Source organism: Falco naumanni, chromosome 12, assembly GCF_017639655.2.
Source record: "Falco naumanni isolate bFalNau1 chromosome 12, bFalNau1.pat, whole genome shotgun sequence".
Taxonomy (NCBI): Eukaryota; Metazoa; Chordata; class Aves; order Falconiformes; family Falconidae; genus Falco; species Falco naumanni.
This window is the reverse complement of record NC_054065.1, coordinates 26,470,330-26,497,747: the sequence shown is the minus strand read 5'-3', so window position 1 is coordinate 26,497,747 and position 27,418 is coordinate 26,470,330.

The following is a 27,418-nucleotide window of genomic DNA, read 5'->3' as shown; positions in this document are numbered from 1 at the left end:
GGTGGCCACCCAGCCTTGTGATCTGTGTAACCCTCATCTGACGCAAGCTGGTGAAATAGTGGTATTTCTTCTGTTTCGCTCCGAGCTGTGCCCTGAGAGGTTTTTTGGGGTCTATCAGAGCCCCAGCAGCCTTCTGAAGGACAATTAGGCCTTTTAATGGTGGAGTACAAATAGCAGCTGGTTTCCAATGTGGGTGTCCCACCTCAGTAGGAAAAGGAGATGAGGTCTACCCTTGCCTACCAATATATCTATTGGATATACAACCTCCCACTTGGTGCGAGTCTCAGCACAGGTGGAGCATTTTACATTGTTTGTTCAACTGTGTGTGTTTCCAAAGACTAAAATAAGGAGCTGAAAGTATCTTTTGTGAAAGATACTGTTGTGAAATGCTGCGTGAAGAATCCACTGGTCTGGGAGCTCACTGCATGGGTTTTCAGCTGTTTCAGTGGCACTTTCACAAGCAGCAAAGTTACAGCATTGACCCTACTGATTCACTGCACAAATCCTCAGTTCTGGTTCCTCTCACTTCAGACTTCTTTTTTCCCTCCTTTTTAGCTTGAGGTAATTATAAATAAAAAAATGCTGGGTTCTGCTTTGTCCTAGTCCTCTGGGAAACTTGTAGTGGAGACCATATAGGTTTCATCGGTACCTGTATAGTAGGGCCCTTGCTAATGACTGGTCTCTGGTGCGTGGTGACAATGCAAATAAACACCACCACTCAGATGGAAAATTCCGCAGACAAACTGAAATGGCTTCTGAAATTCCTTTCGAAGTGAGAAAACAACTGTACCCTCAGCAGAGAGCCTGCAGTAGAGGGGATCCATCATGCATAAAGGAGTAGGGAGCAATGGGAATATCTGTGAGTGTGTAATTCAAATGCTGAGGGTCCAGAAAACTTGGTGAGCAAGATTATATTTCATATGATCTGGAAGTGTACCAAAGAGTAATGGAACTACATAGGGAGCAAAAGATATGCTGTATGTGGCTGCTTACCCTTTGTGGCACCTGAATTTCCTGGGTAACTCAACTAATCATGAAACGTCAGCATCAGAAATGATACACTTGCATATGAGTTCTGGCTTATGCTGTTATTGCCAAATCTTATGTGGATGCTGCAGATGAGGAAAAAACTACTTTCCATACAAAGATATATTCACCATGATTGAAATTGTTTTTTTCAAAACATGATTAGCAATCCATCAGAGATTTTTTCATTTTTGTGTCCATCTGGGGATTGCCACCTACATGCTTGCTTTTTCATTATATGAGGAAATAATAGATTTCATATGGTGAGAGAATGAAATTACCTCATAGGCCTTCTCTGACACATGTGGCAGATCGTACCTTCTCCCTCAGTGACAGTGTGAGTCATTTTGGAGTAAACTTGGCTGGTTTGTAATGAATTGAGCAAGGAGTATTGTTTTGGGAGCAGTCTGAAAATGGGCTCAAATAATAATAATAATAAAAAAACTAGTTCAGCTGTTTGCATCATGGCTTGTTCCTGTTCCATGACTGTTCTAGCAAATTCAGCTAGCAGCTCCCAGCCCTGCTTGCTGACCAGGGCTTTAATGTCAGCTCTGTCCCTGCTGGAGCCAGAGCTGTGGCAAGAGACTGCTTGGTGTGTTTGGGAGGCTTGTGATCAGGACCTGCCCATAAGTCTAGGCTCACCCTGTGAAACTTCTAAAAATTGCTGTCAAACAATGGGGGAACTGAACCAATCCCATGGAAACTTTGCCAGAGACCTTCAGAAGTGCTTAAACACCAGACTTGTCATGGTTTCAGTTCACTTATTTTCCTGCTTTCTTTTTTAATACCTACACTGAAAAAACTCACAAAAAAAAAAAAAAAAGAAAAAAAAAAGTGGTGAGAGGAAAGCAATCATAAAAATCATTGGCACTGTGTTAAAATTTCTGCCCTCATGCCCATAGTCCCAGACTTTACTCAGATGGGACAGGTAACTGCAGTAAGATCCTTGTGGCCATGTTTTTAAGCTCCTGCTTGAAGCCCATGGATGTGGTTAAGGTACTCCAAACCACCTCCAACCCAGCACATCTTCACTGTGGTGTTTGCCAAGGGTTTAGAGCCTGCTCTGCATGTGGGAAAGCTCTAGAAACTAGATAAATTTAGGTGCCCAGATCTTAACCTCTCTTTATTTTTCAGATTTGCTTTGGTTGTAGAATCCTCTAGAAATCCTTAGCCACAAAGATGTTCAGCACACAGGCTCCCAGCCTATTTCTTTGATCTCCACTGGCACATATGACACAAGGTTTATTAAAAAACAAACAAACAAACAAACAAAAACCAACAACAAAAACAACAAACAAAAAAACTTTCATGAAGTTCTTGCATACTGTGCAGCAAAGCCTTTTGATCAGTGAAGACTAATGCTTCTTAACATGAGACAGACTAGGTGCTATAGTCTGTTTTGCTTTTGCTGGCTGATCTTGGGCAAATTACTTCCATGTAACTGGGCCTCCTTTTTCATTTTCTCCTCCTGTAAAAGCAAGGGATGCTGAGTATTTTGTGTAGTGAGACACTTGGATGTCATAGGAATCAAAGCCTTTAAGAAAGTTTCCTGGAGAGGAGGGGATAAAGAGAGCAGATTCAGTAATGCTCAGATGTGTGCATTTTCTAAGTTTGGTGGGTTTGTTTAGAAAAAACTTTTGTAAAGATTCAAGGAAAAAAATCCTTTTAGAGTTTCAAAATAATATAGTTTGATTTTTTTAGTTGGAAATGTCTTGTTTTGCAATATTCTTCAATGTGACTTAGATATTAAAAATATGTTTAAATGGATGGAATGAAAACTTCTTTGTTTGATCTTAAACATGATTCACTTAAACTGAAGCATCTTTTAAAATGCAGCTAGATTTTTTTCTGTTTGGAGCTGAAATGCTGTTTTGTCACATCTTTTGTAAACTAAGAAATCTATACTGCTACAGCTCTTATCCATAAACTCATTAGAAATATATGCTTGCTGTACAAAAACAATATTAAATTTACTGTAGAAATTGGCCACTTTGACTTATCTGGTCAACCCTGTATAAAGCATGTATAGAACTGAAATCAGATACTTTACCCTCTGGACGCCTCCTAAGATTGATCTGTGCAATCTACAGTGTAAGAGGCGAGGTAAACCTGAGATCATGGCTGCAGTTGCCTCTCACTTAAAATATGATGCTTTGTTGTGAATGATTAATGACTGGGAATCTCTCAGCACCTCTGTTTGCGGAGCTGGGTTTGGCTTTCTTGTCTCTCCCTAGGACTGAGCTCTGGACACAGTTGGTTTTGATAAGCCCTGAAATTCCCAAGCTGCTTTTCTTTTCTACAGAGTGGTGCTATCATGATTTATGAAAAAATCAGCTCCTGAAGTTTGTTTTGCTTGGTGTGCAGACGAAAGACTCCAAACTCTTTTTCTGATAGAGAAAGGTTAGTTGGGAGGCTTTATGCTGTGCTTCTTGAGTGGGAAGACTTTGCAGCTCAATAGAGGATAATATTTTTCCATCTAAACTGATCTTTATGCTGATATATCCTCTGCCATCTTGGGCTCTTTTAAACTGTGCCTAACTTCTGCAGGCTTACAATTGTCCTTTATCGCTTGCAAAGGAGACAAGAGTACCAAGGTCCTTGCCAAAGAGAGACACCTTTGTTCCTCTGGAATTAAATGGATCTGTCCTTTGGCCTGACTTCCAGCACCACCTGTGCCACTGCCACCTCTCCATGTTGCCCCTTCATCAGCATGGTCTCATTTGGGCATGCTGTGTCCACCTGCTTCGTGTTTCCTGAAGGCACTCAGGGCAAATTTCTCCTCATCAACATCTCTGCCACGTTTTTCTTGGCCCGTTCCTTGCTTTTGGCAGAATTGGGACATGCTGCTTGTCTGGGGGGAGGGAGTTGCGGGAATAAGCGCATTTGTGATGCTCTGAAACGGAAGACTTCAGTTTTGAGGAGTGGATATTTTGAAAATAAGGTAGTTCATTAAAAATAATGGAAACAGCAGTAAAATAGTGGAAGGAATTCTAGAGAAAATTAGTAATAAGAATTGCTGAAGCAGATTTTTTTTTTAAAAAACTGACTGCATCTTTCTCCTTAGTCTGAGCTCTTGGTAATGGCACAACAAATAACAGATTTCTAACTATACAGTGGCAGAGGCACGTGGCTTTTACTGTTCTGCATTATAAACCCTACAGAGACCATGGGGAGAAATCCCTCATGCTGCAACAAGGTAAGCTTATCAGTAGGGTGGTGTGTGTTTGTTTTTCAGCAGTGATACTATACTAGTCAAAGACAGATAGTTTGAGGTTTGCGATCTATTTCATCAGTGGAGTTGGTCCAGAAGCTTCTGATGTAACTTTTGATTTTTATTCACATCAGGAAGGGGAATTAATTAAAATAAAAACTTTCTATAAAATGGTCCATCGTGGAAAGTAGTTCTGTGCAAACCAAGTGGGTGTCTCCTGTCACTACTCACGACTTCAGGCTGGTGGGTGGCTGCACCCTGGGAGCTCCCAGCGCATGAGCACCCCAGGCCAGAGGCACCTCACCTCAGAGCCCTGGGCGATGAAGCAGCAAGTCACACAGGTGACTGAAGAACTGGGATTTACCCTTTGATGGAAATTTCAAAATGCTGGTCTTTTCTGTTCAGTGACTGTTTTTAACCAAAGTAAAAACAATTTTCAAGAACGTGTGAAACTTCTGTGAAGCAGAATGACCATGAAATTCTGGAAAATGCTGGGTAGAGATTGTGCCATCTCCAAGGGTAATATCTGCCCCCATGACCCTGGGATGTAATTACCATTCTGTGTGTGTGCCCCCCCCCCAGTGGTGTGCTTACAGCAGCAAACAAGAGGTGGCTGTAGCGTGAAGGACCCCGGGAGTGTCTGGGGGCTCCAGGCTTGCTAAGGGTGTTTTTGAGTACAGTGTAAAGATGATGATGACTGGTGATGTCACCTCATCCCTCCTGCTTTTGGGGAAGCAGCCTTTGGAGTGAACCTTCTTCTGAAAAATGCCCAGGAATTGTCTTCAAGCAGTCCAGACAAAGCCAGCTGTCAATTGAATGATGTGGATGATGAAGGCCTGCTTCTCCAGCTTTGATTTAGCAGTAACACAATCCTCTTCTGACAGTGCTCAGCCCTGGATGGTGTGTTTCACTGCAGCCTTAAGCAAGAGCTGTTCATGAGCTGAGGTGACAGGAGTCAGTTGCTTCAGGGCAGTGGTGCAGTGGGGAAGTGAATCCTGCGCTTGCTGCTGTGTTGATTTGGTTCACAGGGCAGTTTTGGTGTGTGCAGACAAGAGTCTTATGGGAGGAAACACAAGTGGAAGCTCTGCTCTGTACCTCCTGTCACCAGCTTCCTCAGCCTCTGAAATCCAACCCTTTGAAAGCAGTTCACGAGTTTTAACTGAAGTTGTCTGCATTTCATGGTAAATCATGTCCTATTATTTTGAATTTAGCATTCCACTGTGCTTTGTTACTCACACCAAAAGACAGGGTAAAATTCTGCCTCTTCCAGTGGCGTTTTAAGACTGAGCACAAGAAAGGGATGATGGCAATCATGTGGGCTTAGCTGTAGATTAGAAAGTGTTTCTAGTTTGACATGGTAGAAATGGCTGGGGGATCCCAAGGAGCAAAAGCCATTCCTACCCAAACCCAGATTAATGCCATGGGATTCAAGTGGCCAGTTTCCTGTAGGTTCATTTGCAGATCCCACTTTCCATAATAGTAACTGTGCTTGCAGTTGTATAACAACTTTATAAACTCCATAAAACACGATTGAAATAATTCATTTGCAAATCACCACCAGCAAAACTCTTAATCAATTTGTCTGGTTTTGGAAGCTTCCAAACAGCCATTTCCTTCTTATTTTCACAGCACAACTCACTTTTATGAAACCTGCTTGAAAGCCTCTGAGTTTCAGGCTAGAAACAGAAAGAAATATATGAAGAACAGCTTTCATTTGGATTGCATCTCAGCAGGCAGTTTGCTTGCTTACGGTTAATCTGACCTGGGTTGTTCCAGCCAGCAGATATTTTTTTTTTTTCATAAAGGGATGTTAATCAACATGTCTTAGTTCTTCAGATTAGAAGCTGACTTCTTCTACCCTTCTCCAATGTATAGTTCACAGCTAGGGCGCTTGATTCTGCATCTTTTATATCTGAACAGCTCTTATTGACACCAATGTAAATTGAGAGCGATTCACATTAAGCTAATATAGTTTGAATGACATGATAGTCGTTTAAAACAAGGAAACTGAGATGCACTTCTTATTGAGGATTCACAAAATGTTTGGAAATCACTTAAGGTTTGATTTCCTAAGGTTAGCAACGTGCATCTCCTTTACTAAAAGAGACTTTCCACATTTCTAGAGTTAATTTGTGCCTCCCTTTTCAACATTTCTCTTAGCTATTGATCAAAATATTTGCACTGTCCGTGTAAATACTCCAACAGGGCCAGATTTTTCCCCAGTGCATTTTTTTTTTCCTCACTGGCTCCTTTGGAATGGTGTCAGGAATGAACTTGTTTCATTGTTTGTTTCCAGTTATTTCTGGGATCATGCGTACAATCCCCACAGAGCCTTTCTTAATTTTTCTCATAGGTAAAATAATGTTCTTGCTTGCTGTTACACAATGTGTTATTTGCTTCACTTCTATTGAAATGATTTTGCTGTCTTTCACGTATTTTATACAGTTGTTACCCTGCTAGTAGAGCTTGCTTGCTCTGACAAAGCAAATGGCTTGCAAAGCATTCTGCAAAAACGTACAGGCATTCAGTATAGCACTGCTAAACTTCCCTAACAATTTGTTCGCTGGTGAACTTCACTGTTTTTCTCTGGGCCCCTCATGTTAGTGCTCTTATAGGCTGTATAGTGGTGCTGAACCAGTGGCCCACATAGTACTTCTGTTGGTCTTGTAGATGTGTTTTGTGGATCACTGGTCTGTGTAGCAATATGTATAAGCATTTCCGTACCTTCCACTAATATATACAAAGAATTGTTTTTCTTTTCCTATGTGAAAAAGTAGACATTATTCTTGGTTTCCAGTGCCTGCCCTTAGCTCTGTCACACTGCAGACTTTGGCTTGCTTGCCTCTGCTCTTGTCCTTTTTTTCTCATACCTTCTAAGGAGTGCAATATTTTTGGGATGCATCATTGAGTCCAGAGGACATTTGGGTGTGTATCTTTCAATCTTTCCTTTTCCTTTCCCTTGGCTCCTGGCGGACCTGTGATCAGTTGAAGTCAAAATAGCCAGCTGAATAGCCACAAAATTTCCTGATTGCAAGTGGCGACCCTGTTTGTACCAGACTCATTCCTGCTCAGGAGTATCTTTTCCCCAGAGAGAGTTACCGTGGGAATGAACTGGCAGCCACTTTGGATCACAGACAGCAGTCAGGCAGTGTGGAAACTCCAGCCCGCTTTTTGTAGATGTTTTCTGTTGTGACTTGGACCATGTGACCCCTCGGGGCAAGGCACTGCATAGATCCTCAGATGCTGGGATCCCTGTTCATAAGGTGGGCAGATACCTGGGGCCTCTCATGTCCATTCCTGGAGCAGAGCCGATGGTGCCCTTCCTTGTGTACCAGGAGTGAACATCAGAGCAGCCCAACTCTTGGTTTCAGCTGAAGCTGCTGCAGCTCTGGAGATGGCAGTTGGGATGGAATTAGGAGGCCAGGAGAGATGTGCAGCACTGCACCCCATTATCCCAAGATGATGTGGAAAACCTCTGGAGAGGTTTCATGGTATGGCTCGACAAAGTCGTGGGTGACCTGGTCTAGTGCTGGTGATAGTGTTGTTCCAGTTGTGGGGCTGGTCTAAGGCCATCAAAAGTCCCCTCCAACTGACGCGGCTATGAATTTGTGGCTTTGCTTGGGAAATCAAGCAGACAAAATTGCAAATAAGTAAATAAGAAGAACAGAACAGCTACAGCGTGAAGTAAAACAGAACCATGAAGGAAGAAATGAGATGAGGGAACATCCAGAGGTCTTACAATAAATTCTAATGATGTGTTTAAGCAGAAAAGAAAGCAATCAAAGATGGGCCTTTGGGCATCTTAAGGGAAATACGTTATTTATCGAAGTTAATATTGAAGTTAATGGGACTTTGCAGCAAGAAGATTACAGCAGCATCTGTCAAAATCTGCAATGACAGACATGGTAGTAAAACAGTAGCCAGAGAGGTGAAGGAGGAACAGAAATGTATTATAGCTGGGGCAGTCATAGGATGAAATGCGTGAAACATAAGTGAGAAGGTTGTAAAGCTTTTTTTTTTTTTTTTATAGCTGTTCTCCAAAAATGATGTCTCACCTTCAAAGACCTGTATCTTTGAAGACAAAGCATTTTGGCTAAGGAGTCCTTGAAACATTGCTGTACAATTGACATAAAGTCCCAAGTCCCCGTTTCTGTACCCTGTACATACTGTGTGGACCAGCTCCAGGAAGGTGGCATTCTGCTCTGCAGGAGAGGGTGGTGACCTAATGTGCAGGCTGGCTTGTGGTACCAACGTGTGGGTCACCACACACAGACCCAACACTCTGTGGGTCAATGCCTGTGGGCATTGATTGTCTTCCAGGGACAGAAAACACTTTCCTGAAAGCCAGGAAGAGTGGAGCAGATGTTTCAACAATTAGGGGTAAAGGGGCATGGCAAGAGAGAGTGTGGCTCTTCCTCTTCCACTTGTGAGCAGAGGGTGGGGTTGTTCAGGATGCATTCTTCATGTTATTTTGGACCCTGAGAAAGCAGAGTTTCTCTTCTCTTCCTTTTATTTATTTACTTATTTTGGGTTGCTACATAGAACCCTGGGGAGGGCAGGCTTCTCACAGCCCAACCTGAAGAGCTGTTGAGTGAAAATTATGTAAATCCTGAGGAGGCTGTATGTGTGACAGAAGCTGTTCAACAATGATCTTCCTCTGGTATGCCAAGGATTCATTAAATGTAACTGCTTGGGGTCCAAGAAGGGCAAAACAACAGGTGGAGGCGCTTCAAAAAGCGGTTGGAATGTGGCAGCCAATGTCACCCGAGCCTTATTTGCTCCAATAACGAGGCGCACAGTGATACAAAACCAACATGGCATTTACAGTTATGGCATGATAAATGTTCTCCTGCGCTTAACAGCGTATCACATAGTTTTTATTCCTGTACATGGAGATTAAAATAATTTGATATGAGACCTTGCTTTTGCTCATCCCAGCCATGGCCAGGAAGTCTTTGTAATTTGGTCAAGTGCAAGAGTGAACCAGCCGTTTGACAAAGGCCCTGAACTTGCTGTCATTTGCTCAGCTGTCCACTGTGATGAAGTGATTGGGCGTAGCTATGGTCACAGCGTGGCAGAAGAAGGATCCACGTGCACTTTGGGAAGCACTGTACTTTTTGGTTTCTTTAAGCTGAGAGATGATCTCCTGGTCAGCTGGCAAGCATAGGAAACCATATGAGGTTCATGTCCTACAATGGCCATGGACAGGTGTATCACTTCCAGGAGATGGCCTTGATTATTCCATTGCTAGAACAAAAAAACCTGGGTGTCCAGGAGATGGGGAGCAATGCCCAAGTAGCTGTCTTACAGCGTGTCCTCCAAAGCTAATGCTTGGACCTGATGAAGGATGTACCATGTGTGACCAAAGACCATCTGTAATAGCTTTTCTGAGATTATTTCCATGAAGAGTTTGAATCTGGCATGTTGTTCTATCAAGATACACTTGGAAAAATAAATGATTTTAAAGTTATATTAGACTTTGGAAGGAAGAAAAGCATCTGGCCTTCATGGAGGAGAAGTAACCTAAAGATGATGAATATACCAATTGTGGCTTAAAGTCAGTCAGTTTAATTCAGTGCCTGGCTTAGTCTTAAACCAGGCATACATTAAGTACTGTGATTATGGTGAAAATAAACTCTTCTGGTGAAGGTGTAAGAGAATGCACAGAGTTTCACAGGCTGCCTCAAAATGTTAGCATTTGCTTTTGCTCCACCTGAACTTAAAATGGCAAGTGTCTTTGTAGCAGAGAACGGTACAACAGGAATAACCCCCCAGCAGGTACCGTCTGCCATGGTGTCTGTCTAGCACTGTAACAATTGTGTGTAGAAGTAACGCTTTCCATTTCCAGCAGTTAAGCACTCTTTTAAAAAAAAAATAATTCCCATGTCTGGAGCTAAAGTAGCTGATGTGTCAGACTAATCCACAAACTCTTCCAGTGCCAGTGGGTCCATTTACCCCAATATTTATTGCATCTAAGCTTTCAGGACACTCTGATCATAACCACAAATGGAATAGAAGAGGAATAAGTCCGTGGTGAATTCAGAGTTGGGGAAAAAGCAAGCAAGCACAAAATATCTGTGGTTTGACATAGCAAAGGGCAGTCTTTGCTCGGGGATATTCAAGTTGAGCATATTGATTTCTGAAGCAATTAACACATGATCCTTCATGATCCATTTACCCTTTATACCAATATACATTCAGGCAATGACAGTCTGAAATCAGGACTGCTCTTGCTTTTACTGTGGTGAAGATTTCAGAGAGAATAAGAATTACCATACTAATTTCAGACAGGACAGCTAAATTAATAAGCATCCTCTAAAAAGTGAATTTCTCTCTTTTAGAAGGAAAGGTGGAATTTAAGGAAAATGTGTTGAACTCAAGTGTGAAGATGAGCTATGGCCAGGGAGTGCAACTGGTATAAGAGGCCAATTGTTCCACTCTTTTGAACAGACCTGAGCAAGGACATCAATTAGAGGAATTTTATCCTTGAAATGTAAAACTGTCTTCAGTATGACACAGGCTTGGAAGCCCAAGAGAAAAGGCCTATGGAAGATTTATCCTAAAACATAGGTTTGTGGCAACATACAGTTGTGACTATGGAGTCAGTGGTCTATAATAATATTGAAAAATGTATTTTATTAAGTTAACAGTAATATGGTCTTCTGTTGGCCAGGTCTTACTGAAAATTCACGGAAGAAAATTGAGTTCTTTGTCTTAATGGGCCCTCTTAAATGTTTTGAGTATAGTTATCTGAAATTTATAGAGAGATAACGACAAAGAAATGAAGAAAACTTAAGGTATTTGCTCTAGTAGAGTGTCTGTGTTTTCAGATTTCTGTAGCATGCTATGGTGCAAATAAAATGGCAGACATAATTTGGACAGGATAGGAGACCTGGCATCTGTGAAAGGCTCTGTACACAGAAAACAAGTTTTAAGACTAATAGGTTGTACTCTTTGAAACTGTTTATAATTGTTTTTTCCTATGGCATGGGAGAAAGCAGACTGTGAAGGTACAAGGTCATCCTTCTCCTGTTTCTTGTGTACATCAGCAGTCATTTTCCAGCAGAGAGATTTTAAGATTCAGCTGGGTCTTGTCCTCCAAACGAACTTGGATTCAGGCTCCTTTCAGTCCTTAGCTTGGATTTTTACTTAGGCGGTCATTATTGCAATGAGGGAAGATAAACAGGAGCAAATCCTCTTATTTTCCAGGGATTTTTTTTTTCCTTTCAGCCAGCTATAGTCTGAGTAACCTAGTCTATGAACCAAGAAAAGGAAGGGAGAGGGGTTAGGGAAGGAGGAGAAATAGCATAGTGAGTCACCCTGTCCACTATCTGTCTGAAGATCTATATTCTGCTCCCTTCTTAAATATAGAAATGATTTCATTCAATTATTAACTCTTGCCAACTAAACATTTGGTATGAAGGGGGTTCTTGGATGCTGATTCATAGTGATGGTTCTCTTAAGGAAAACTGAAGTAATCATGTATAATCTCTGCAATAAATCTTGACTAAAGCAGGAGATACATATTTAAAAATGCTTTTATTCAGTGCCTCTCACTTCTCTGTCCATTAAGCTGTGAGCAACACTAATGTCAACTGATAGATGCTTTTCCACAGAGATGGTCTTGTGGGTTCCAGATCCCACTCAAGTGATGGGTTTTAAAGGATAACAGGACTTTCTAACCTGTGGAGGCATCCTTCGACCCATGTAATCTCCTGGTGGTTTAATATTCCATGTTACGTGGCTCACACTCTGCCAGCTGCTCCTAGTAGGTTACCATGCTCCCACGGACTGCCTGTGATTTCAAATGGCATCTCACCTAGGCAAAGTGGCTATAACCTCATCTTGAAACCAGGTGGAGGCACAACCCCAAAGTATCTAACAGCAGGTTTTCATTCCAGCGTGGGACACTAGCTCGTCTCAGTAAGTCAGTAAGCAGAAGCACATACTTACTGGATCTGCCTTGCAAGGATACCACACTCAAATGTTTCATTACCTGTGTGCTGAGGTGTTGAGGATGCATCTTTGTTAGTAAGGTGATGTAAGGAAGTCAGTGAGACATTGCTTTTAGTGGTTTATGATTCTCCACCATCAGATATTTTGACAAGGAACAAATTGATGGCTGCATTGGAAGTTTTAGGATGGGAGAAGGTGCTCGGGAAGGCACTATCGTCTTATGAGTAAATCAATGCAGAGACATAAATTTGAACCAATAGGCAGATTAGCATGTTAAAGAAGGATTTAAAATACCTGAGCTGCCCGAAACAGTTTTGAAACTCCAGCAAATTCCCCTACTTATTTTAGGATCTGAAAGCTAAGTGGGAGTCAATAGGGGAAAATAATTTATTCTTCCATGGGAAACAGATGACTTGGCATCTGTCCATCTTCTATCTGTGATGGTGGCTGAAGGTAGATATTCACTTAATGCTCTCCCTCCAGACTGATTGAGTTCTTGGTTGCAGAGGGCCTTAGGCGCTGAAATCGCGAATAAACCAATACATCCCGCACTCAGAGGCATTGTGGAAAAATACCCTTGCACTTCAAAAAAAACATATGTTACTCTGTTACTTTTTACTTTGGACAGGCCAGTGATACATGTTTCATCCTGCTTTGCAAAAATCATTAGCGTTTGTTTCACCTTGCTTGCAAGGCTTTGCTGACAAGTGCAACTTTTTCCTTTTGTAGCAAACCTGTTTCATGTGTCCAGGATCAACTTTCTCACTGTTTTTTTAGAAGCTAAAATGCACTGAAGAAGGGGAGAGGAGTAACAGTTCTGGCTCTCCTCAAACAAGAGTGGTGTGAATTTATACCATGCAGGTGGCCAAGGTAATCCAGACCCTTCATTTATGATCTGCTTTAATCATTTGAGTTTAGCCTTAATTGCTGGTTTGGGTTTGTTACTACTGTGCTGGAATGGTGGTGCAAGAGACCATAGCCTAAAGGAAACCCCTTGACTCCTTTCTTCTTGTAGCTCATTGCTTCCTGCAGCTGAACCTAGGTGCGAGCAAAAGCCTTAGTAATATTGGAACCCTTAGATGTGAAGGAGTTTGCCTCAGATTCCGAGGTGTCCATCCCTTGCACCAAATGCAAAAAGAGGCAGGCATTGCAGGAGCTCTGGAGGCCATGCCTGCTTCACTCATTTTGCTGGCTGTTTACCTGCCTCATGTTCGCTGAGTTTTTTTTGCCTTCAGGGAGTTTGACTGAAAGCGGGAAACCTGCTTGGCCGTTGGACCATGTCAGTCCTGTGGTGGGAGGAGAAGGGGGCCCAGAACTTTCTGGAAGATGGAGTGGTGTAGTGCGTGTGGTCAGCCTCCACTGACTCCTGGGGGAGTAGGCTGCAAAAGAGTAGACTTTGCTTTCTCCCTCTAGTGCCACTCTGTTTAAAGGGGGGAAATCACCACTGAGGGGCCAGGGAGAAGAAAGATAGTGAATGGAAATTCAGAGATCTAGAAGAATGCCCAAAGGAAGCTGCAGCATGCAGGGGTGCACTCAGCCAAAGAGCTGAGCTGAGGGTGGCAGGAGTGGAGGGATGCCATGTTCCAGAAGGAAGGCTTTAAATCTTTTGTTCCCCAAACTCGGGCAGAAAAGCAAGAGAAGGTTGGAGTTTATTCACCCTCTTAGCTATACTGAGGACAAGACTTCATCACCTAAATCCATTCTTTCCTGCAAATGTAGCAGAATAATGTATTTCTTAAAAGCCATTCTGAGTGAGTGCATGAAAGAAGGGATCTTACTGGCATTCATAGTTATTTACTTAAATGCAGATTTCTGTAATGAGGCAATTATGTATTGATTAGATTGCAGAGCAATGAGAGGCATGTGAGCATTTCCTCACCTCACCAGTAGCACGTTTGCCAGTAACCATGCATTGCCAGCAAGTATGTCTTGGTAAGTTAACATAGATAACAACTATAGACAACTACTGTCATTTGCACTGCAACCGCCTGTTATAAAAGACTATTCTCAGGCAGAGGGAGATGAAGCCAAAAGTAATTTGATCTTTGCAAGCATCTGTTTTGGACAATTATTGCTGATTAAATTTATTAACAACCACTGGGGAGCATACAACTCACACTTTGGATTTACCTTCTGTGGGAAGAAGCATTTTGGCAAATCTGTGTCTGAAATTGGAACGGGAAAATGAAAAAACATAAATCTGCATACCATTTGTTTCTTCAGATTCACAATGAGTTTGCAACAATTTGTGGAAGCACTGGGGCTTTTTTTAGCAAGAGAGGCAGAGAAAACGGTTTCAACTTGGAAGTTTCACAGCCAGCACTTGATTTTTATAACATGGTTTGGTTGTACACAGGGAGGAGCTGAAGACAGGAAAAGTACTGACCCTGAAGGGGGTAATCATGAACTGTGAATGATCAGTGCAGTCTGATTCATCTACAGCATTTATGTCTATCTATGGAAAGATCTAAGGACATCAAATGCTATGCTCACCCCATAATGCCAATTATTTGTTAAGGAGCAGATTCGTCACCATCATTATTATTAGTACTATGTTAGAAAAGCAATGTCGCAAATGAGATCAGGGTTTCCTTATCAAGATGAAACATGTATCATTGGCCTGCCCAAGGTAAAAGGGAACAGGGTAACATGCATTTCTCAAAGTGCAACCATATTTTTCTGTAGTCTTGGTGCAAATGCACAGTAAAGCCTTGCCTGCTCTGACAAGTTTGAATCGGCTCTAGTTATACATGCATGCTTATAAAGATCAGTTATATCTGTGTCCCTTGCTGGGAGTCCTCTCCCAGCCGTGACTGACAAAGGAGAAGTTACTGGCAAAGCTTTCCAATTACGGCATGCAGGTTATGCACATTTAAGTCCTGCTTCTTGTAGAAACTACTACTTTGATATCAAGTCCAAAGAGGAAGACCTTAGGTCACAGAACTCGCAACCTGAGCAGATCAAGTAGGAAGGCAGAGGTGCAAAAAGTTATTTGCTGTGGGGTGCAGCGAGGACCCCCTTGGGGCCCCGGACCCTGAGACACACGAGCTGTCATTCACGAGCAAGCGTGCCTGCTTCCCCTGGTGCTGCGGGGACGGGCTGATGGGGCGGGACTGTGCCACCTCCGAGGGCTAACTGTGGTGCAGGGGGAGGCCAGTGCCCACTGCTGCGTTTCAGGCATTGCAGAGCACGCTTGGCATATTCCGGTCTCTGTGTGAACATTAAGGGAATATTCTTTGCTGTGCCATAGTGAAGTAAGGGGAATAACAGCACTATTACAGCTGATCCCTGATTTCTGGCCTGCATGTTTTCCTTTACCGACAGTGGAATCATTCACAAAGATGGTTTTGTTTGTCTTGTAATTTCCCATCTAATGGCATTTAAAAGTATTTGTTAAATGGAACAAGGTTGCCTGCTGCTTGTGGCATGCTTTGTTCTTTTTTTTTCTTTACTTTTTAGGGCTCTTTGGTGTTTGACTCTGGGTAATGCCAGTTTTGATTGCTCTCCTGAGTTGCTTGGTGGAAGCTGGCTGTTAAGCTGCTTGCCAGTCACACTTTGTTGTGTAATTGCCCTGAACCTCTGTTTCCAAATTATTGCTGGGTTGTGTAGCATCTCCGACATATTCAAAATGTTAGCAAAGAAATAAGAAATTGGATATCCTGTACTCCAAACTGGCTTATCTGAGTGCTTAGGCAGTATGAGTATGGGCACTTTGATTACATCATCCCCTTTTAAAAGAAGCTGACCCATGGAGAAATCACAGGGATGTTTGGAGTCCAGCCTCAGGCAGTCTTGTGTCTGCCTTCTGGAACTGGCACCAGGACTCACTGCCTCCCCTCTGCCCACGGAGCCTGGATGGGTACCCAGAGCCATACCATGCACATATCTCCACTGCATTGTAGCATCTGGGGCCAAAAGGGTGTTTTTATAGCATTTTGAGAGTGGATAGGACCAAAGACATTATGTTCCTGTCTGTATTAGTTCTTTTGCAGAGAGTAACATTTTAAAGTGATGGAAAATGCTTGCAAGATAAACTGATGAATTAAGGGCCCAAATCATCCTTCCCCTGTGCGGTTGCATGGAGGGGAGGACAGAAAGGACTTAAGGACTGGTTTTGTCATGGGGGCAGGGCATTCAGCACCTGCTCTGATAGAGCACACACCTGGAGCTGTGCCCTTCCTGATGCCTTTTCTTCTGTTTGATGACATCAGCCTGAGTGTTCCCCCCCAGCAAGGTAATACATTTATAAAGCATACTGAGGAAAGTCAAACTTGTTCCTTGTAGGCAGTCTTGTGCTGTGAAAGCTGGGAGAACTTACACTGAATGTTTTTCCTGCCCTGCAGTAAATGGTATGCAGTCAGTTTCCACAGTGAAGGCATTGCTAACCTGGCAGAGCCATCACTGATGTTAGCAAGCGTGAAGTTATTCCCCGTATGCATGTACTTGGTTAGCATGTCCCCTAATTTATTATCTGCTAGGGTAAGCTAGTCAAATTACAAGGACATTGCTACAAAAGCAGCACCATCATCGACTAGGTTATGTGTCCTTGGTCCCGCAACCAAGTTCAGGTTAACACTGAGCTCTGGCTGAACTGCATATTCTGGCTCTATATGTGTGACTGGCTTAACTGCCTAATAACCAGGCTGCTGCTTTCTGGTGCTGCATGTCAGCTCAAGGCTGCTGGTGCAGAAAGGACAGACAGCCTTTCCAGGCCTGTTCCAGCACTGACTGCCAGCCTAGGTGTCCCTGTGGGGTCCTGCTGTTTTGCTGTACTTTTATTAATCTCATAGCCTGTATGATCTTCTGAAGGAAAGACTGTGTTCATTTGTTGGCTTGCTTGCTTTTCCTGTAGACAAAAATACCCTTCTCCTCCACCAAACCTGACAAACAAGCCTCTTCTGTTCCCCCAAACCCACTCCTGAACTCCCTTCTTTCAAACCAGAGTTTTGTCAGGTTTTGCCTCAGGAGTCAGAAGTAGTTTGCATGAGGATTTCAGGTTGGCCCAACAGAGCCATGGAAGAACCCCCAAATCAAGGTTGGAATGAGGCTTCCGTTTCTCCAGTGCAACCAAAATTTAGGTCTAGAGTTTTGCCCCAAATCCTGATCTGTCTCTCTAGAGTGGCCTCCACTTGGTAAGTGCAAATGGGCTGCTTTGTCCTGTGAAGGAAACAGGAATACTTGGTTTGTATCGGAGGGAAAGGGACGGTGTTATGTGGCTCAGATCCCACTGATTTGCAGGGAAGATGTACATTTGATGCAGGAGGGCCTGTAACTTGTCACTCTATCACACATGAGCCCAGGTGGCTGAGGTGGAGCCTATGAAGATGTAGATGGCAAAAGATTTGTTAAAGTATCACATGGCAAGTGTGTATTATGTGTCTCGCTGTTCTGCTGGTGAAGGAGCCAGAAGATGAAGTCCTGAGGGATCAGTTACTGTATGTGTAAGCCTTCTGCCAAGTCGTGACTGGCAGCAACAGGAGCCACATTCAAATTTTACCCCATCCAGAGACCCTGTTCTCAGTGGGCTGATTTTCCTGGCACAAATCATTGCCTGAAGAATCAGAATTTTGTAAAGGCAGGGGAAAACAGGAGTGTCCGAACATACCATGCTTCATTCCTTTTTTCCTAAAGAATGTCTAAATTTAAAAAATTAAAACAAGCCCTCCTTAAAGGTTTAAAACAAGCTTCCCCTGCCTCCAGCTGTCTTGTCTCTTCTGTACCCTTGTTCTGGAGGTAGCTGGGAGACATCCTCCTTTCCCCACACCTTGGAGGAGGAGTTGGATGAACAAAGTGGGACGGACTGGCTCAGGCTTCCCTGTGCTACACTGACTGCAAACTGATCTCTACTTCATGACAAGGCTCGCTCTTTGTTAAAAAAAATGCCCCCCAAATGCAGTAAGAAAATGTATCTAAAATAAATGTCTCACAAGCCTTTGATTTATTTTACTCTCTTCTCAAATTGGGAGGTTGCTTTTTTTTCCAGACTGCAGTCGGATGGGTCGAACACAGCCCACCGTGGCAAGGCAGCCTCTGCCCTGTGGTGAAGGGAGTTGCAGGCACCCAAACTCCCTGTAGCAGGAGGCGGATGATGGAGATCCCCAGGCAGAAAGATGCACAGGATGGTGCCAGTAACAAAACTAAAGATGATGCCCTTCAGGAGGAAGGCTTTGCTGGGGTTTGGTGTGGGTGTGCTTGGAGGAGAGGGAGAAATAAGAGTGACAACAGAAAAAGAGAAAAGAAGCAAAACCAGATAGGAAACACTGACAGCAAGAAACAGAGAAAAAGCCTGAAAGTAGCTTTTGGCAGCAGATTCCATTTGGTGCACCGGGAAGCAGAACACTGCATATTGTCCCCAAGTTCTTCATAAGTTTTACTTACTTTCAGTTTCTCTTCATACCTGGAATGACTTGAGTGGTGTTTGCATACAGGTGGGTGGTGCATTCTCCTGGTGTTCCAAACAGGTACGAAGTGACTGGGGGGAGAAGGGAGGGAGACGCAGGGAGGCAGAGGGGGAGACTAAGGTGAGGCTGTCGGAGCAGAGCTCAGCTGAGCCGAGCTGGATCAGAAGGGAAAGGGGAGAGAGGCACAGGGGATGGGGAAAAAACAGGGGGATGTAATACTCTGGGTAGGCAGTGTGGGCTTGGCTTTTGGGGGTTTTTTGGGTCCCCAAAAATCCATCCCAGAGATGAGCACAGCTGGCTTTGCTGGCTCCACCAGTGGGGTGAGGCAGGCTCAGCATCAGGTGCAGAGTCAGGCCCTGACTTCCCTTTTATTTGGGGCACTGCTCATTTGTGGCTGTTTTAAAGGCAAGCATTTTATTGCTGAAATTTCTCATCTTTCAAGAGATTAAGAGAAATGTTGTCTGGGAAATGAGCGTACTGAAAATCAGCCTTTAATTGCCCTCTGCATGACTGTGCTGCTTGAGTTCCCTGCATCAGGTGCTTGGTAATACCTCTTGCCTGTACGAGATAAAGTTTGGTGGCAGTGTTTTGGCTGGGTCAGGGATGTAACCCTGCAGGCATTTAACATCCTGGAAGCTTGATTAATGGTGAAGGCAACACTGAGGTACTTTAGCTCACTGCCGCTTTCACTTCTCATGCATCAAATGCGCGGAAACATGCTGTGAATGCACAAGGAAGAATATTTAATATCAATGATGTAATACTGTGCTGTTGGTTTGGTGGCTTTCTGGCGTTATTCGACACATCTTTCCCAGCAGAATGATGTTAGTGAAATGAGATTTTATTAAAAGCAAGCGGCTCAGTGTATCGTTAAGCATTCAGAGCAACGTCTCAATTTCCTTTCTAACGCTGTGGTGCTGAAAACACATCCCATTTCAAAAGCGAATGTTTAACCACACATGTAATTTGTGAGGAAAAAAAAGAAAATTTTTTGTCTTTTTGAAATCTGAAAGCATGCATATTAGCAAAGCAGCCTTTCTTGCAGGGTTTTGATTTTCTTTTTCTTTCAAAGGAGTTGCATAAGAAAATTGTTCAAGTGATTTCTCCCCAGCTATTCTGCTGAGAGTTTCCTAATTACCCTCAGCATTTGAAAGGTGAATGGTACTCTTATATAATCAACATTAATAATTCAGCTTAGTCCAAGAAAGCTTATTGCAGCTAGTTCTTTGATGCCAGAAAACCTCTACTAAAGCATTCATTCTCAGTTTTGTTCATAAGCTCCTACTTAAGCCAGTCCAGGCAAAGTATTTTAACTTGGCTTCTACCGTTAAAAATATAGCAGAAATTATTTCGGGTGCACCATGGTAAATAGATATTGGAAACTTTATTAGAAATTTAGTTTTCAGCTCTGTTTCTGATCCTCAGGATTGTCTTCTTTGGGTTAGTAGAAGATTCTCTAGAAATTACGTGCATGCAAACACACTTTCTCCCTCCTTTCTGCATGCCTTCTTTCTTTCTTTCTAACAGCCCTTTCTGGGGCAAATGCTGCTGTATGAAGTGATCAGCATTAATGGAGGCGAACAGTGATGATGTTCTTTATAACAGGAGTGTGAAAGGTCACACAAGATTTCCAGAGTGACTTTCTATCGTATTGAACCACCACAACATACTATTACAGAGTCAACACAGTTACTGGAAGATAATTATCTTGTGCTCTTTTATTAGGGGGAATAATGGGAAGAACGCACCGACAGACTTGTCCTATCAAAATTGCATTGCATGGGAACTCCAAAGAAACTGAAATATTTTAGTAGCCTCCACCATTTTATGAAAGAGAAGATTTCTCCATGGGAATGAGTTTTATCAGACCTGATGGTGACATGTAGAAGTGTAGATGTTTACCTCAGCGTGGCCTATGCAGTCTGCTGTGACCAGAGATCCTCTGAAAGCACTTACTACTTTGACACCACTGTGCTTTCTAAGAGCAGGTACCAGAGGTGGATGAATGGATTTCTGTCAATCACATGTGCAAGTTCTCATGTTTTAATTTATTTCCTTCTGCGCTAGCCAATTTCCAAGGGATGAAGGTGGACATTTCAGGGTGCTGGTAATGTGGCAGGAAGGCGGAGATACAAAATGAGATTGGCAAGCTGGAGTCTTTAAAGGTCCAACTGCCCACGTGCAGCCAAGACCGTACATCATGCATACCTATCTTAGGGATTCTCATGGGCTACAGAAAGAAAAATAGCTCCTTTCTTTTGCTCTATCCTTTATTACTGAGATTTTCAAAAGTTGGGAGAGTCAAGGGAGAGATTTACTGCTTGAGCACATGCAAAACTAGTCACTCTAACATAAACAATATAAAAAACATCGCAGGGAATACTTCTGAAAGCAAAACAAAAAAGGTGCCTCTGCTTGAAATGCCTAATCCTACAAATGCATTTTGTGGGAGTGCCATCATTTCTTAAAGGTATCGTAAAGCTCAGCTGTTTGAAGCATTTTTACCTTATCTGTGGACAAGGAGAGTTCTGGTGAACATTTCTTCACACTTTCTGTTTCAAGATTCAAAATAACATATTCACTCATGGTGGTTGAGAGAAGTAATTTCTAGTAGGTAGAAACACAGTCTTTGCGTTTCCCAGCTTTCCCATCTCTCAGGTGGGTATAATGTTTGCAAACTCAGTAGGTGCATTGGAAAGATCACGGGGTTGTAAAGTGCTTTGATACATCAGGATGTGAGATGCTGCAGAAGAAGAATACTTTGATTTTTCTTTTTTGCTTGTGTAATATGTCCGTGAGCATTCTTGCTTCACTGTTAGCACAATTCTTGGAGTCTGTCAGTGCTTAAAAAAAAGATAGTGTTTTTCTCAGACTTGATGGTTTGCCTACCTTCAGAAATTTGTGATTGCATGTCTCAGGATTGAAAAGCATTTGACTGATATTGAGGAAATTGGAAGTGGCTCTTTGTGTTGTCCCCAGTGAGGTGGAAACCAGCTGGGAAAAGGCTGGATCTAGAGCCTCCACCTCACCAGCAGCTGGCACTGCTCTCCCTGCCCCAGGAGGGAGCTTCTGGCATAGCCATGGTGGGTGGGATGGTCTTGTACAGATTTTCATAGTTCATCTTGCAAAGGGAGGGCCCAGGTTATTTTGAGACAAGGGACTCCTGGCTGCTCCAGACAATGAGGCTTGCCTGGCCCAGCTACTTTTTTTTTTTTTCTTTTTACTGCAACACTTGTTATTAATTTTTGGAGAGTTCAAGAATTATGTTGTAGCAGTCCAGGTATTAAATATTACTCTGATTTTTTTTTTTTTTTTTTGCTTTTAAAAGAGTCTAGAAAACTTCTTTGGAACAAAATGTTTATTATATGCTGTTTCATGTTTTATTTCATGTTCATCTATTCAGTATTATGCTTCATTAGCTGCGGGCTTGTCATATGATGACGTGTAATCAATCAATCATGTACCATTTGCGGTTATTTTGCGCATAAAGCCAGATTTCTCTGTTTTAGTGTCCAGATTGGTATGCATTTTTCTTGTGCTTTTCCAGCACTGAACCGCAGATAAGACGAGTTGTTAGTCTCAGAGATACCTGTCTGCTCAGGAAACTGCGAAGAAAACAAACTGCCTCTTTAATTAGAAAAGCTGTGGCTGCTCCTGATTTGAAAGACTAAATATCCATTTTCTCTCAAATTAATATGTTATTACCCACGTGGAAAGTCTGATTGTTGTTGAGTGGGAATAACTAGTTAGTGCTGTGCGGGAGGAGTGGTTCTCATGGAGGTTGGGTGGCCTTGGGGGCTGCCACATGGGAGAGGGCGCAGCACAGTTTGGAGCCCTGTCGATGGTGCTGGTGAAGCCCTGGGAGCCCCAAATCCGGTGCACAATTGAAGGGATAGCATCATAAGCCTTTTTTAAAGATGACATGTTAGTCATTCCTTATAGCTACTTCTCATGAATGATTTATAAACGTTACGGCTGTTGGGAAAAGAACTGTGCAGCATAGATTTTAAGAGGAAAGGTAAGGTTATTTGGAGAAAAGATGTAAATTAGGAAAATTGCCGTTACTCCAAGAAATCCCTCCAACTCATGAAAGATGTGAGATTTCTACCTACTCCTTCCCACTGTGATTTTATTTCTCTGGGCACGTGACATTTTTGAGGGTTGGAAAATATGAGTGTGGATTAGGAAGGAAGCTGTGGAGTTCCCTGCATCAGTCAAAACGAAATGTAGTTGTTAGCTCTACATGAACATGAGCTAATCTGGAGCCTGTGCTTCATACCAGTATTCACTGGCCAAGAGCAGCTGTGAATAGGCAGAAAATGATACAGTACCACAGCCAGTGCCCTAGCTGTAATGGGTAGTTGATCAGCTCAGAGAGAGCTGCTCTTCTTCCATGTAGCTGCATTCTTAGCACTGCTCTTTGCAATCTTGTGACTTTCTCTTTGTGCCAAATAACAGTTAATTATTTTAAATCCAAGTGGAGATGCATGGAGGCCTCACTACTCAAGAGTCATATGATGTTGAGCAAAATGCTACGATTTTGCTGCTGGAGAATGGGGCTGTGAAATACAGCATTATCATCTGAAGCAAATAACCCCAATGGTTTTCTGTTTGTGTCCATGTACACATGACCTCTTTTGACTTTGAAGTGTAGTTGAAAAGAGAAATTCATTTGCTATTTGAATTTCCGTCATGCCTACAGAGAGAGAGAGTCCTTTTGGGATGAACCTGTAAGCAGTTGCTACCTAAAAAAGAAAACAGAAGGTAATGGTGAAGTAGAGTGGGAACAGGTGGATAGATGGACTTGCTCAAGGTCATAGGAAAGAGGTAAAGTAAGCAAGGTCTCCTGAGTTACGCCTGGTAGAATAGCTGCTAGGCCATCATGCCTCCTTAACATGAGAGTCAACTTTGCTGCACCCAAGTCGTAGGCTCTCCTAGTCTGTGAAGGCAAGCTTCTGCCCCACATCAGATGGCAAGGACTTGAGCAGGGTCTCACATGTAGGGCAGAATCCCATGCAGCACTCTCGGGACACACTGGTGCTTGATCCCCTTAGCCAGGTAGCATGGAATTTAGCCATTTGGAGTGTTCATACCACACTGCTGAACATGACACAGCAATATCTCTTGTACGTGGTGGGGAGAGGGGAACACACGGGAGCATGACATGGGATGTTGATTTGTATCTTAATTCGGGGTCCTCAGTTTCTTTCTAACTCTGTGGAGTGTGTGGTACTTACACCTGTAGGTGGGTGGAAATGTCAGCTGCTTGTGTTAAGCCTCAGCTGAAGTTTGCTGGTTTTCATAATAATTGGTGGCCACAGTGATAGACAGATGTAGAAGTAATCCTGGCACTGGCATTCAATGACTATCCGCCCGCATAAGGGAAATGCTGGATTTTATCCATAGTGATGTTAGTTTACAGAGGAACTTCATTGTTCAAATAGTAACCGTTGCTCATTCTGAACAAAAAACTGGGCAAATGTCTCCAGCAGTAGCCTGTGCATGGTCAGGAGACCAGAAGATGTAATAGGACGAAAGGACATCTGTGTATGCTCATGTAGGTACGTGCTCACACACCATTTTTCCTAACATTTGGCCAGCTCTGTTGATACGAGCTGACCACAAGTGAATGGGACAAAGTTTTTGGCTCTCCCTGTGTGTGTTTTGCTTAGCTCCACTGGAAGAGCTTCTAAGAGCTATTTGCTGCTAATCATTCTCAAGCAATGAATGAATGGAAAAGTATCTTACTAGAATGATTTACTGTTCATCACGCATAATAAATGAATAGAGTTATTCACTGGCAGTCACACATCTCTGGCTAATCCTTTTGAAGGTCACTCGTACCAGTCGCCAGTCTCTCATCACAGCTACTGCAGTAGGGAGTGACGTGTTGAGGACAGGGAGTTGTTTAAAAAAGTGGGATCAGGTCTGTCCGCCAGTCTGGGTTTGCTCTTCACCCTGATTCCTACACCTCACATCACTGAGGACTGGTAAAGAGAAGACCAGAAACAGATGAAAATGTAGTAATAGTGTTTGAATTATTAAATCATCTCAGAAAAGGAAAAAGCTGTCACTGTTAATTGGTCTTTAGGGAAGTTAGAGCAAAACAGTTTGTTCTGGGATGTCCTCTTACGCCCAGATATTACACTAACCAGGTTGCAGGGCATCTGCAATATCTTCCTCTTGGTGCAAAACCATCTGAATGGAGAAGAACTGGATTGCAACATATTATTAGCATTTTTATTATGTGCTACTTCAACTTCTTCAAAAAATCCCCTGATCTGAGTTTTGTGTTGTAATTTCCTTTATCAGTTCCAGAATCAGACAACACCAGAGAACAACAGCGATGCGACCTCACTGAAGAGAAGTGTCCAAGGAAATTAAGCTATTGTAATGACCTGGGAGGTATACTTCGGCACTGCTCACTCCCTGGGACTAAAGGAGACCTTAACTGTGTTACCACCCACCTCTCACAGCTACAGCAGAGTCTGCTGGTGACTCTGTTCCCTGCCTGAGCGGGTCTGAGCACCACAGAAAGTGCTAAATGTCTACAGGTCATTTGCAATGTACTAAAAATACACTTTGCGTTTCAACCTAAGGGAACCCAGACTGTATCACCCATCCCAGGGCATACTGCATGCCGAGGAGTGGCTGAGGTCTTCAAGCACAGGGATGAGAGCTGTGGATAGCAACACGAGTTAACACATTGGCCTAGCTTGACAAGATTTTTCCCTGCTGAGAGGTCTGTGAGTCATCTGATGTAGACAGGTACAGAGCTGCTGGAAAAGGCAATATTTCTTTCCTATTTCCCGTAAGTGTGAGGTGATCAGACCACCTGAAAGGCAGAAAGTGATTAGGGAGAAACTGAGAAACTTGCTGTCCCAATCTTCCTTTCAGCCTCTCTTTGTTGCTTTAGATGATCACTCATTTTTGGTTCGTTTCTCCTGGGCCTTGCCTGGCTTTCTTGGTGTCCCTACAAAGGCCAGTCCTAAGGGACTGGCTTGCTGCCATGTTTAGGGCTTGGTCTTTTGCCTTCTCCCAACAGCTGGACCAGGTATTGATCCTATGTTCTGAAAGATGCTGATCTTAATTAAAGATACCAAATATTCCTGCTTGACAGCAGGCCACTCTTTAGATATACTGACAAAGAGGACTGGGTAAATGGTACGTATTGACAGCACGCACAGTGCCTTAGTCTTTATACAGCTTCGCTGATAGCGCTGCTGCTGTCTGTGGGGCTGGAAGATCAGCCTGTTCATGGGCGTGAACCTGAAGCCCTGGGACTCCATGAATCACTGTGGTTATCCGCTTCTTTTCACTCTGGATTCAGAGAAAATCCAGGTGAGCACAGACTGCTGTTATCCATGTCAGGAGCCTTGATACACTTCCATTCCATACTTCAGAAAGTAAATACAATGGTGTTGGCTCATACACCTTAAGGAGGAGAATTGACTTAGTCTACCTTGAGAGAAATAGAAAAAGTATGTGCAAGGAACATCATTCTTGCTAAGGCCTTGCTTAATCCACAAAATTATTCTCTTCTGTGGGTTAAAGTTAGCCCCCATGTTATCCCCTCTCCTGGAAGAGTTCCCCCAGATACCTCCTGTGGAGATTTCAGGCATGGGCCACACCGTGGTGGTTGCTGACTTGCCTGCCTCCACTCCTGTCTCTGGGAGTGTGTTTGTATCATGCTGGCGCATCCAAAATGCAGGCAGATTTCAAAGGGCTCATGTTGCTGCTCTGCAGCAAAGTTGGCTGAAGATTTATTTTTGGCAGGCTGTTAATAAATAAAAGGACGTTGAAAATACAGGTCACAGAGTACAGCAGTATCCACTCCTGTTCTCCGCTGGGCTCAGTGGAGTGATGCTAATCTGGCCTCTTTCTCCTTCCTCTGCAGCCTTCCATTTCAAAACCAGTTTTGCATGCAGTTGGGTTGTAGGGATGTGGGAGTTGGGTTTGCTCAATTGGCAGCTCTGAAACCTGACCACCCCCCACCCCCCCCCTTCAGAACCAGAACTGAAACCTCCTTCTCTGTTTCCTCCCACAGATTCCGGTTTTCAGCTGTCGGGAACAAACCTGTGTGCATGTTTTAATTTTTTCTTTTTTGCTTACAAAAAAAAAGGCACCTTTCCTGTCCCGAAAGTCCCAATGACACTAAAAACTACCCAGGAGCTCAATGCCACTAGTCTTGCTGCACACCCAGACCTTGACTACGGTGTCAGCCAAGCTGATCGCTGCAGCTGTGCTTCAGAGGCTTAGCTTGTTTGTTATCAGGGTTCAGCAGGCAAAGGGCACCCTGAACTTGGCTGCTGCTCTGCTCCACCTCTAAAATCCTCTCTCACCTACCTCCAAGATAAAACAATACAAGCTCCATGCTAGTTAAGAGCGCAGGTGCGTGTAACCCTTAAGTGGAGGAGATGAGAAGTTTGGAAGTAGGCTAGACTATTTTTTTTTTATGATGCTTAATTGCTCTCTGAAAGTGCCCTCATTGTGTTAAATCACATCAGTGTTGTTCAGCTTTCCCATGGCACCTGGATCATCCTTCTGCTTCAGTGGCACTGGCCTTCCATCATCTCTCCCTTTGCTGCACCATACCATTGCTACTTTGTTTGTCATCATAAATTCATCCAGCTGTGCTGCTGGTGGGTTTCCATTGTCGGGTCATACCAGCTTTCCTCATAAGTTCTTGCTTATCCGAGACACACAGCTGGGGCTTGGGTTTTTTCCAGACCTTTGGCCAGTCACTGTCTTTGTGATGCTCTGATGGAAGGGAAAAGAGCACTGTAGATGTGGAAATAGGGATGCTTTGCCTGTCTTTCCCTTC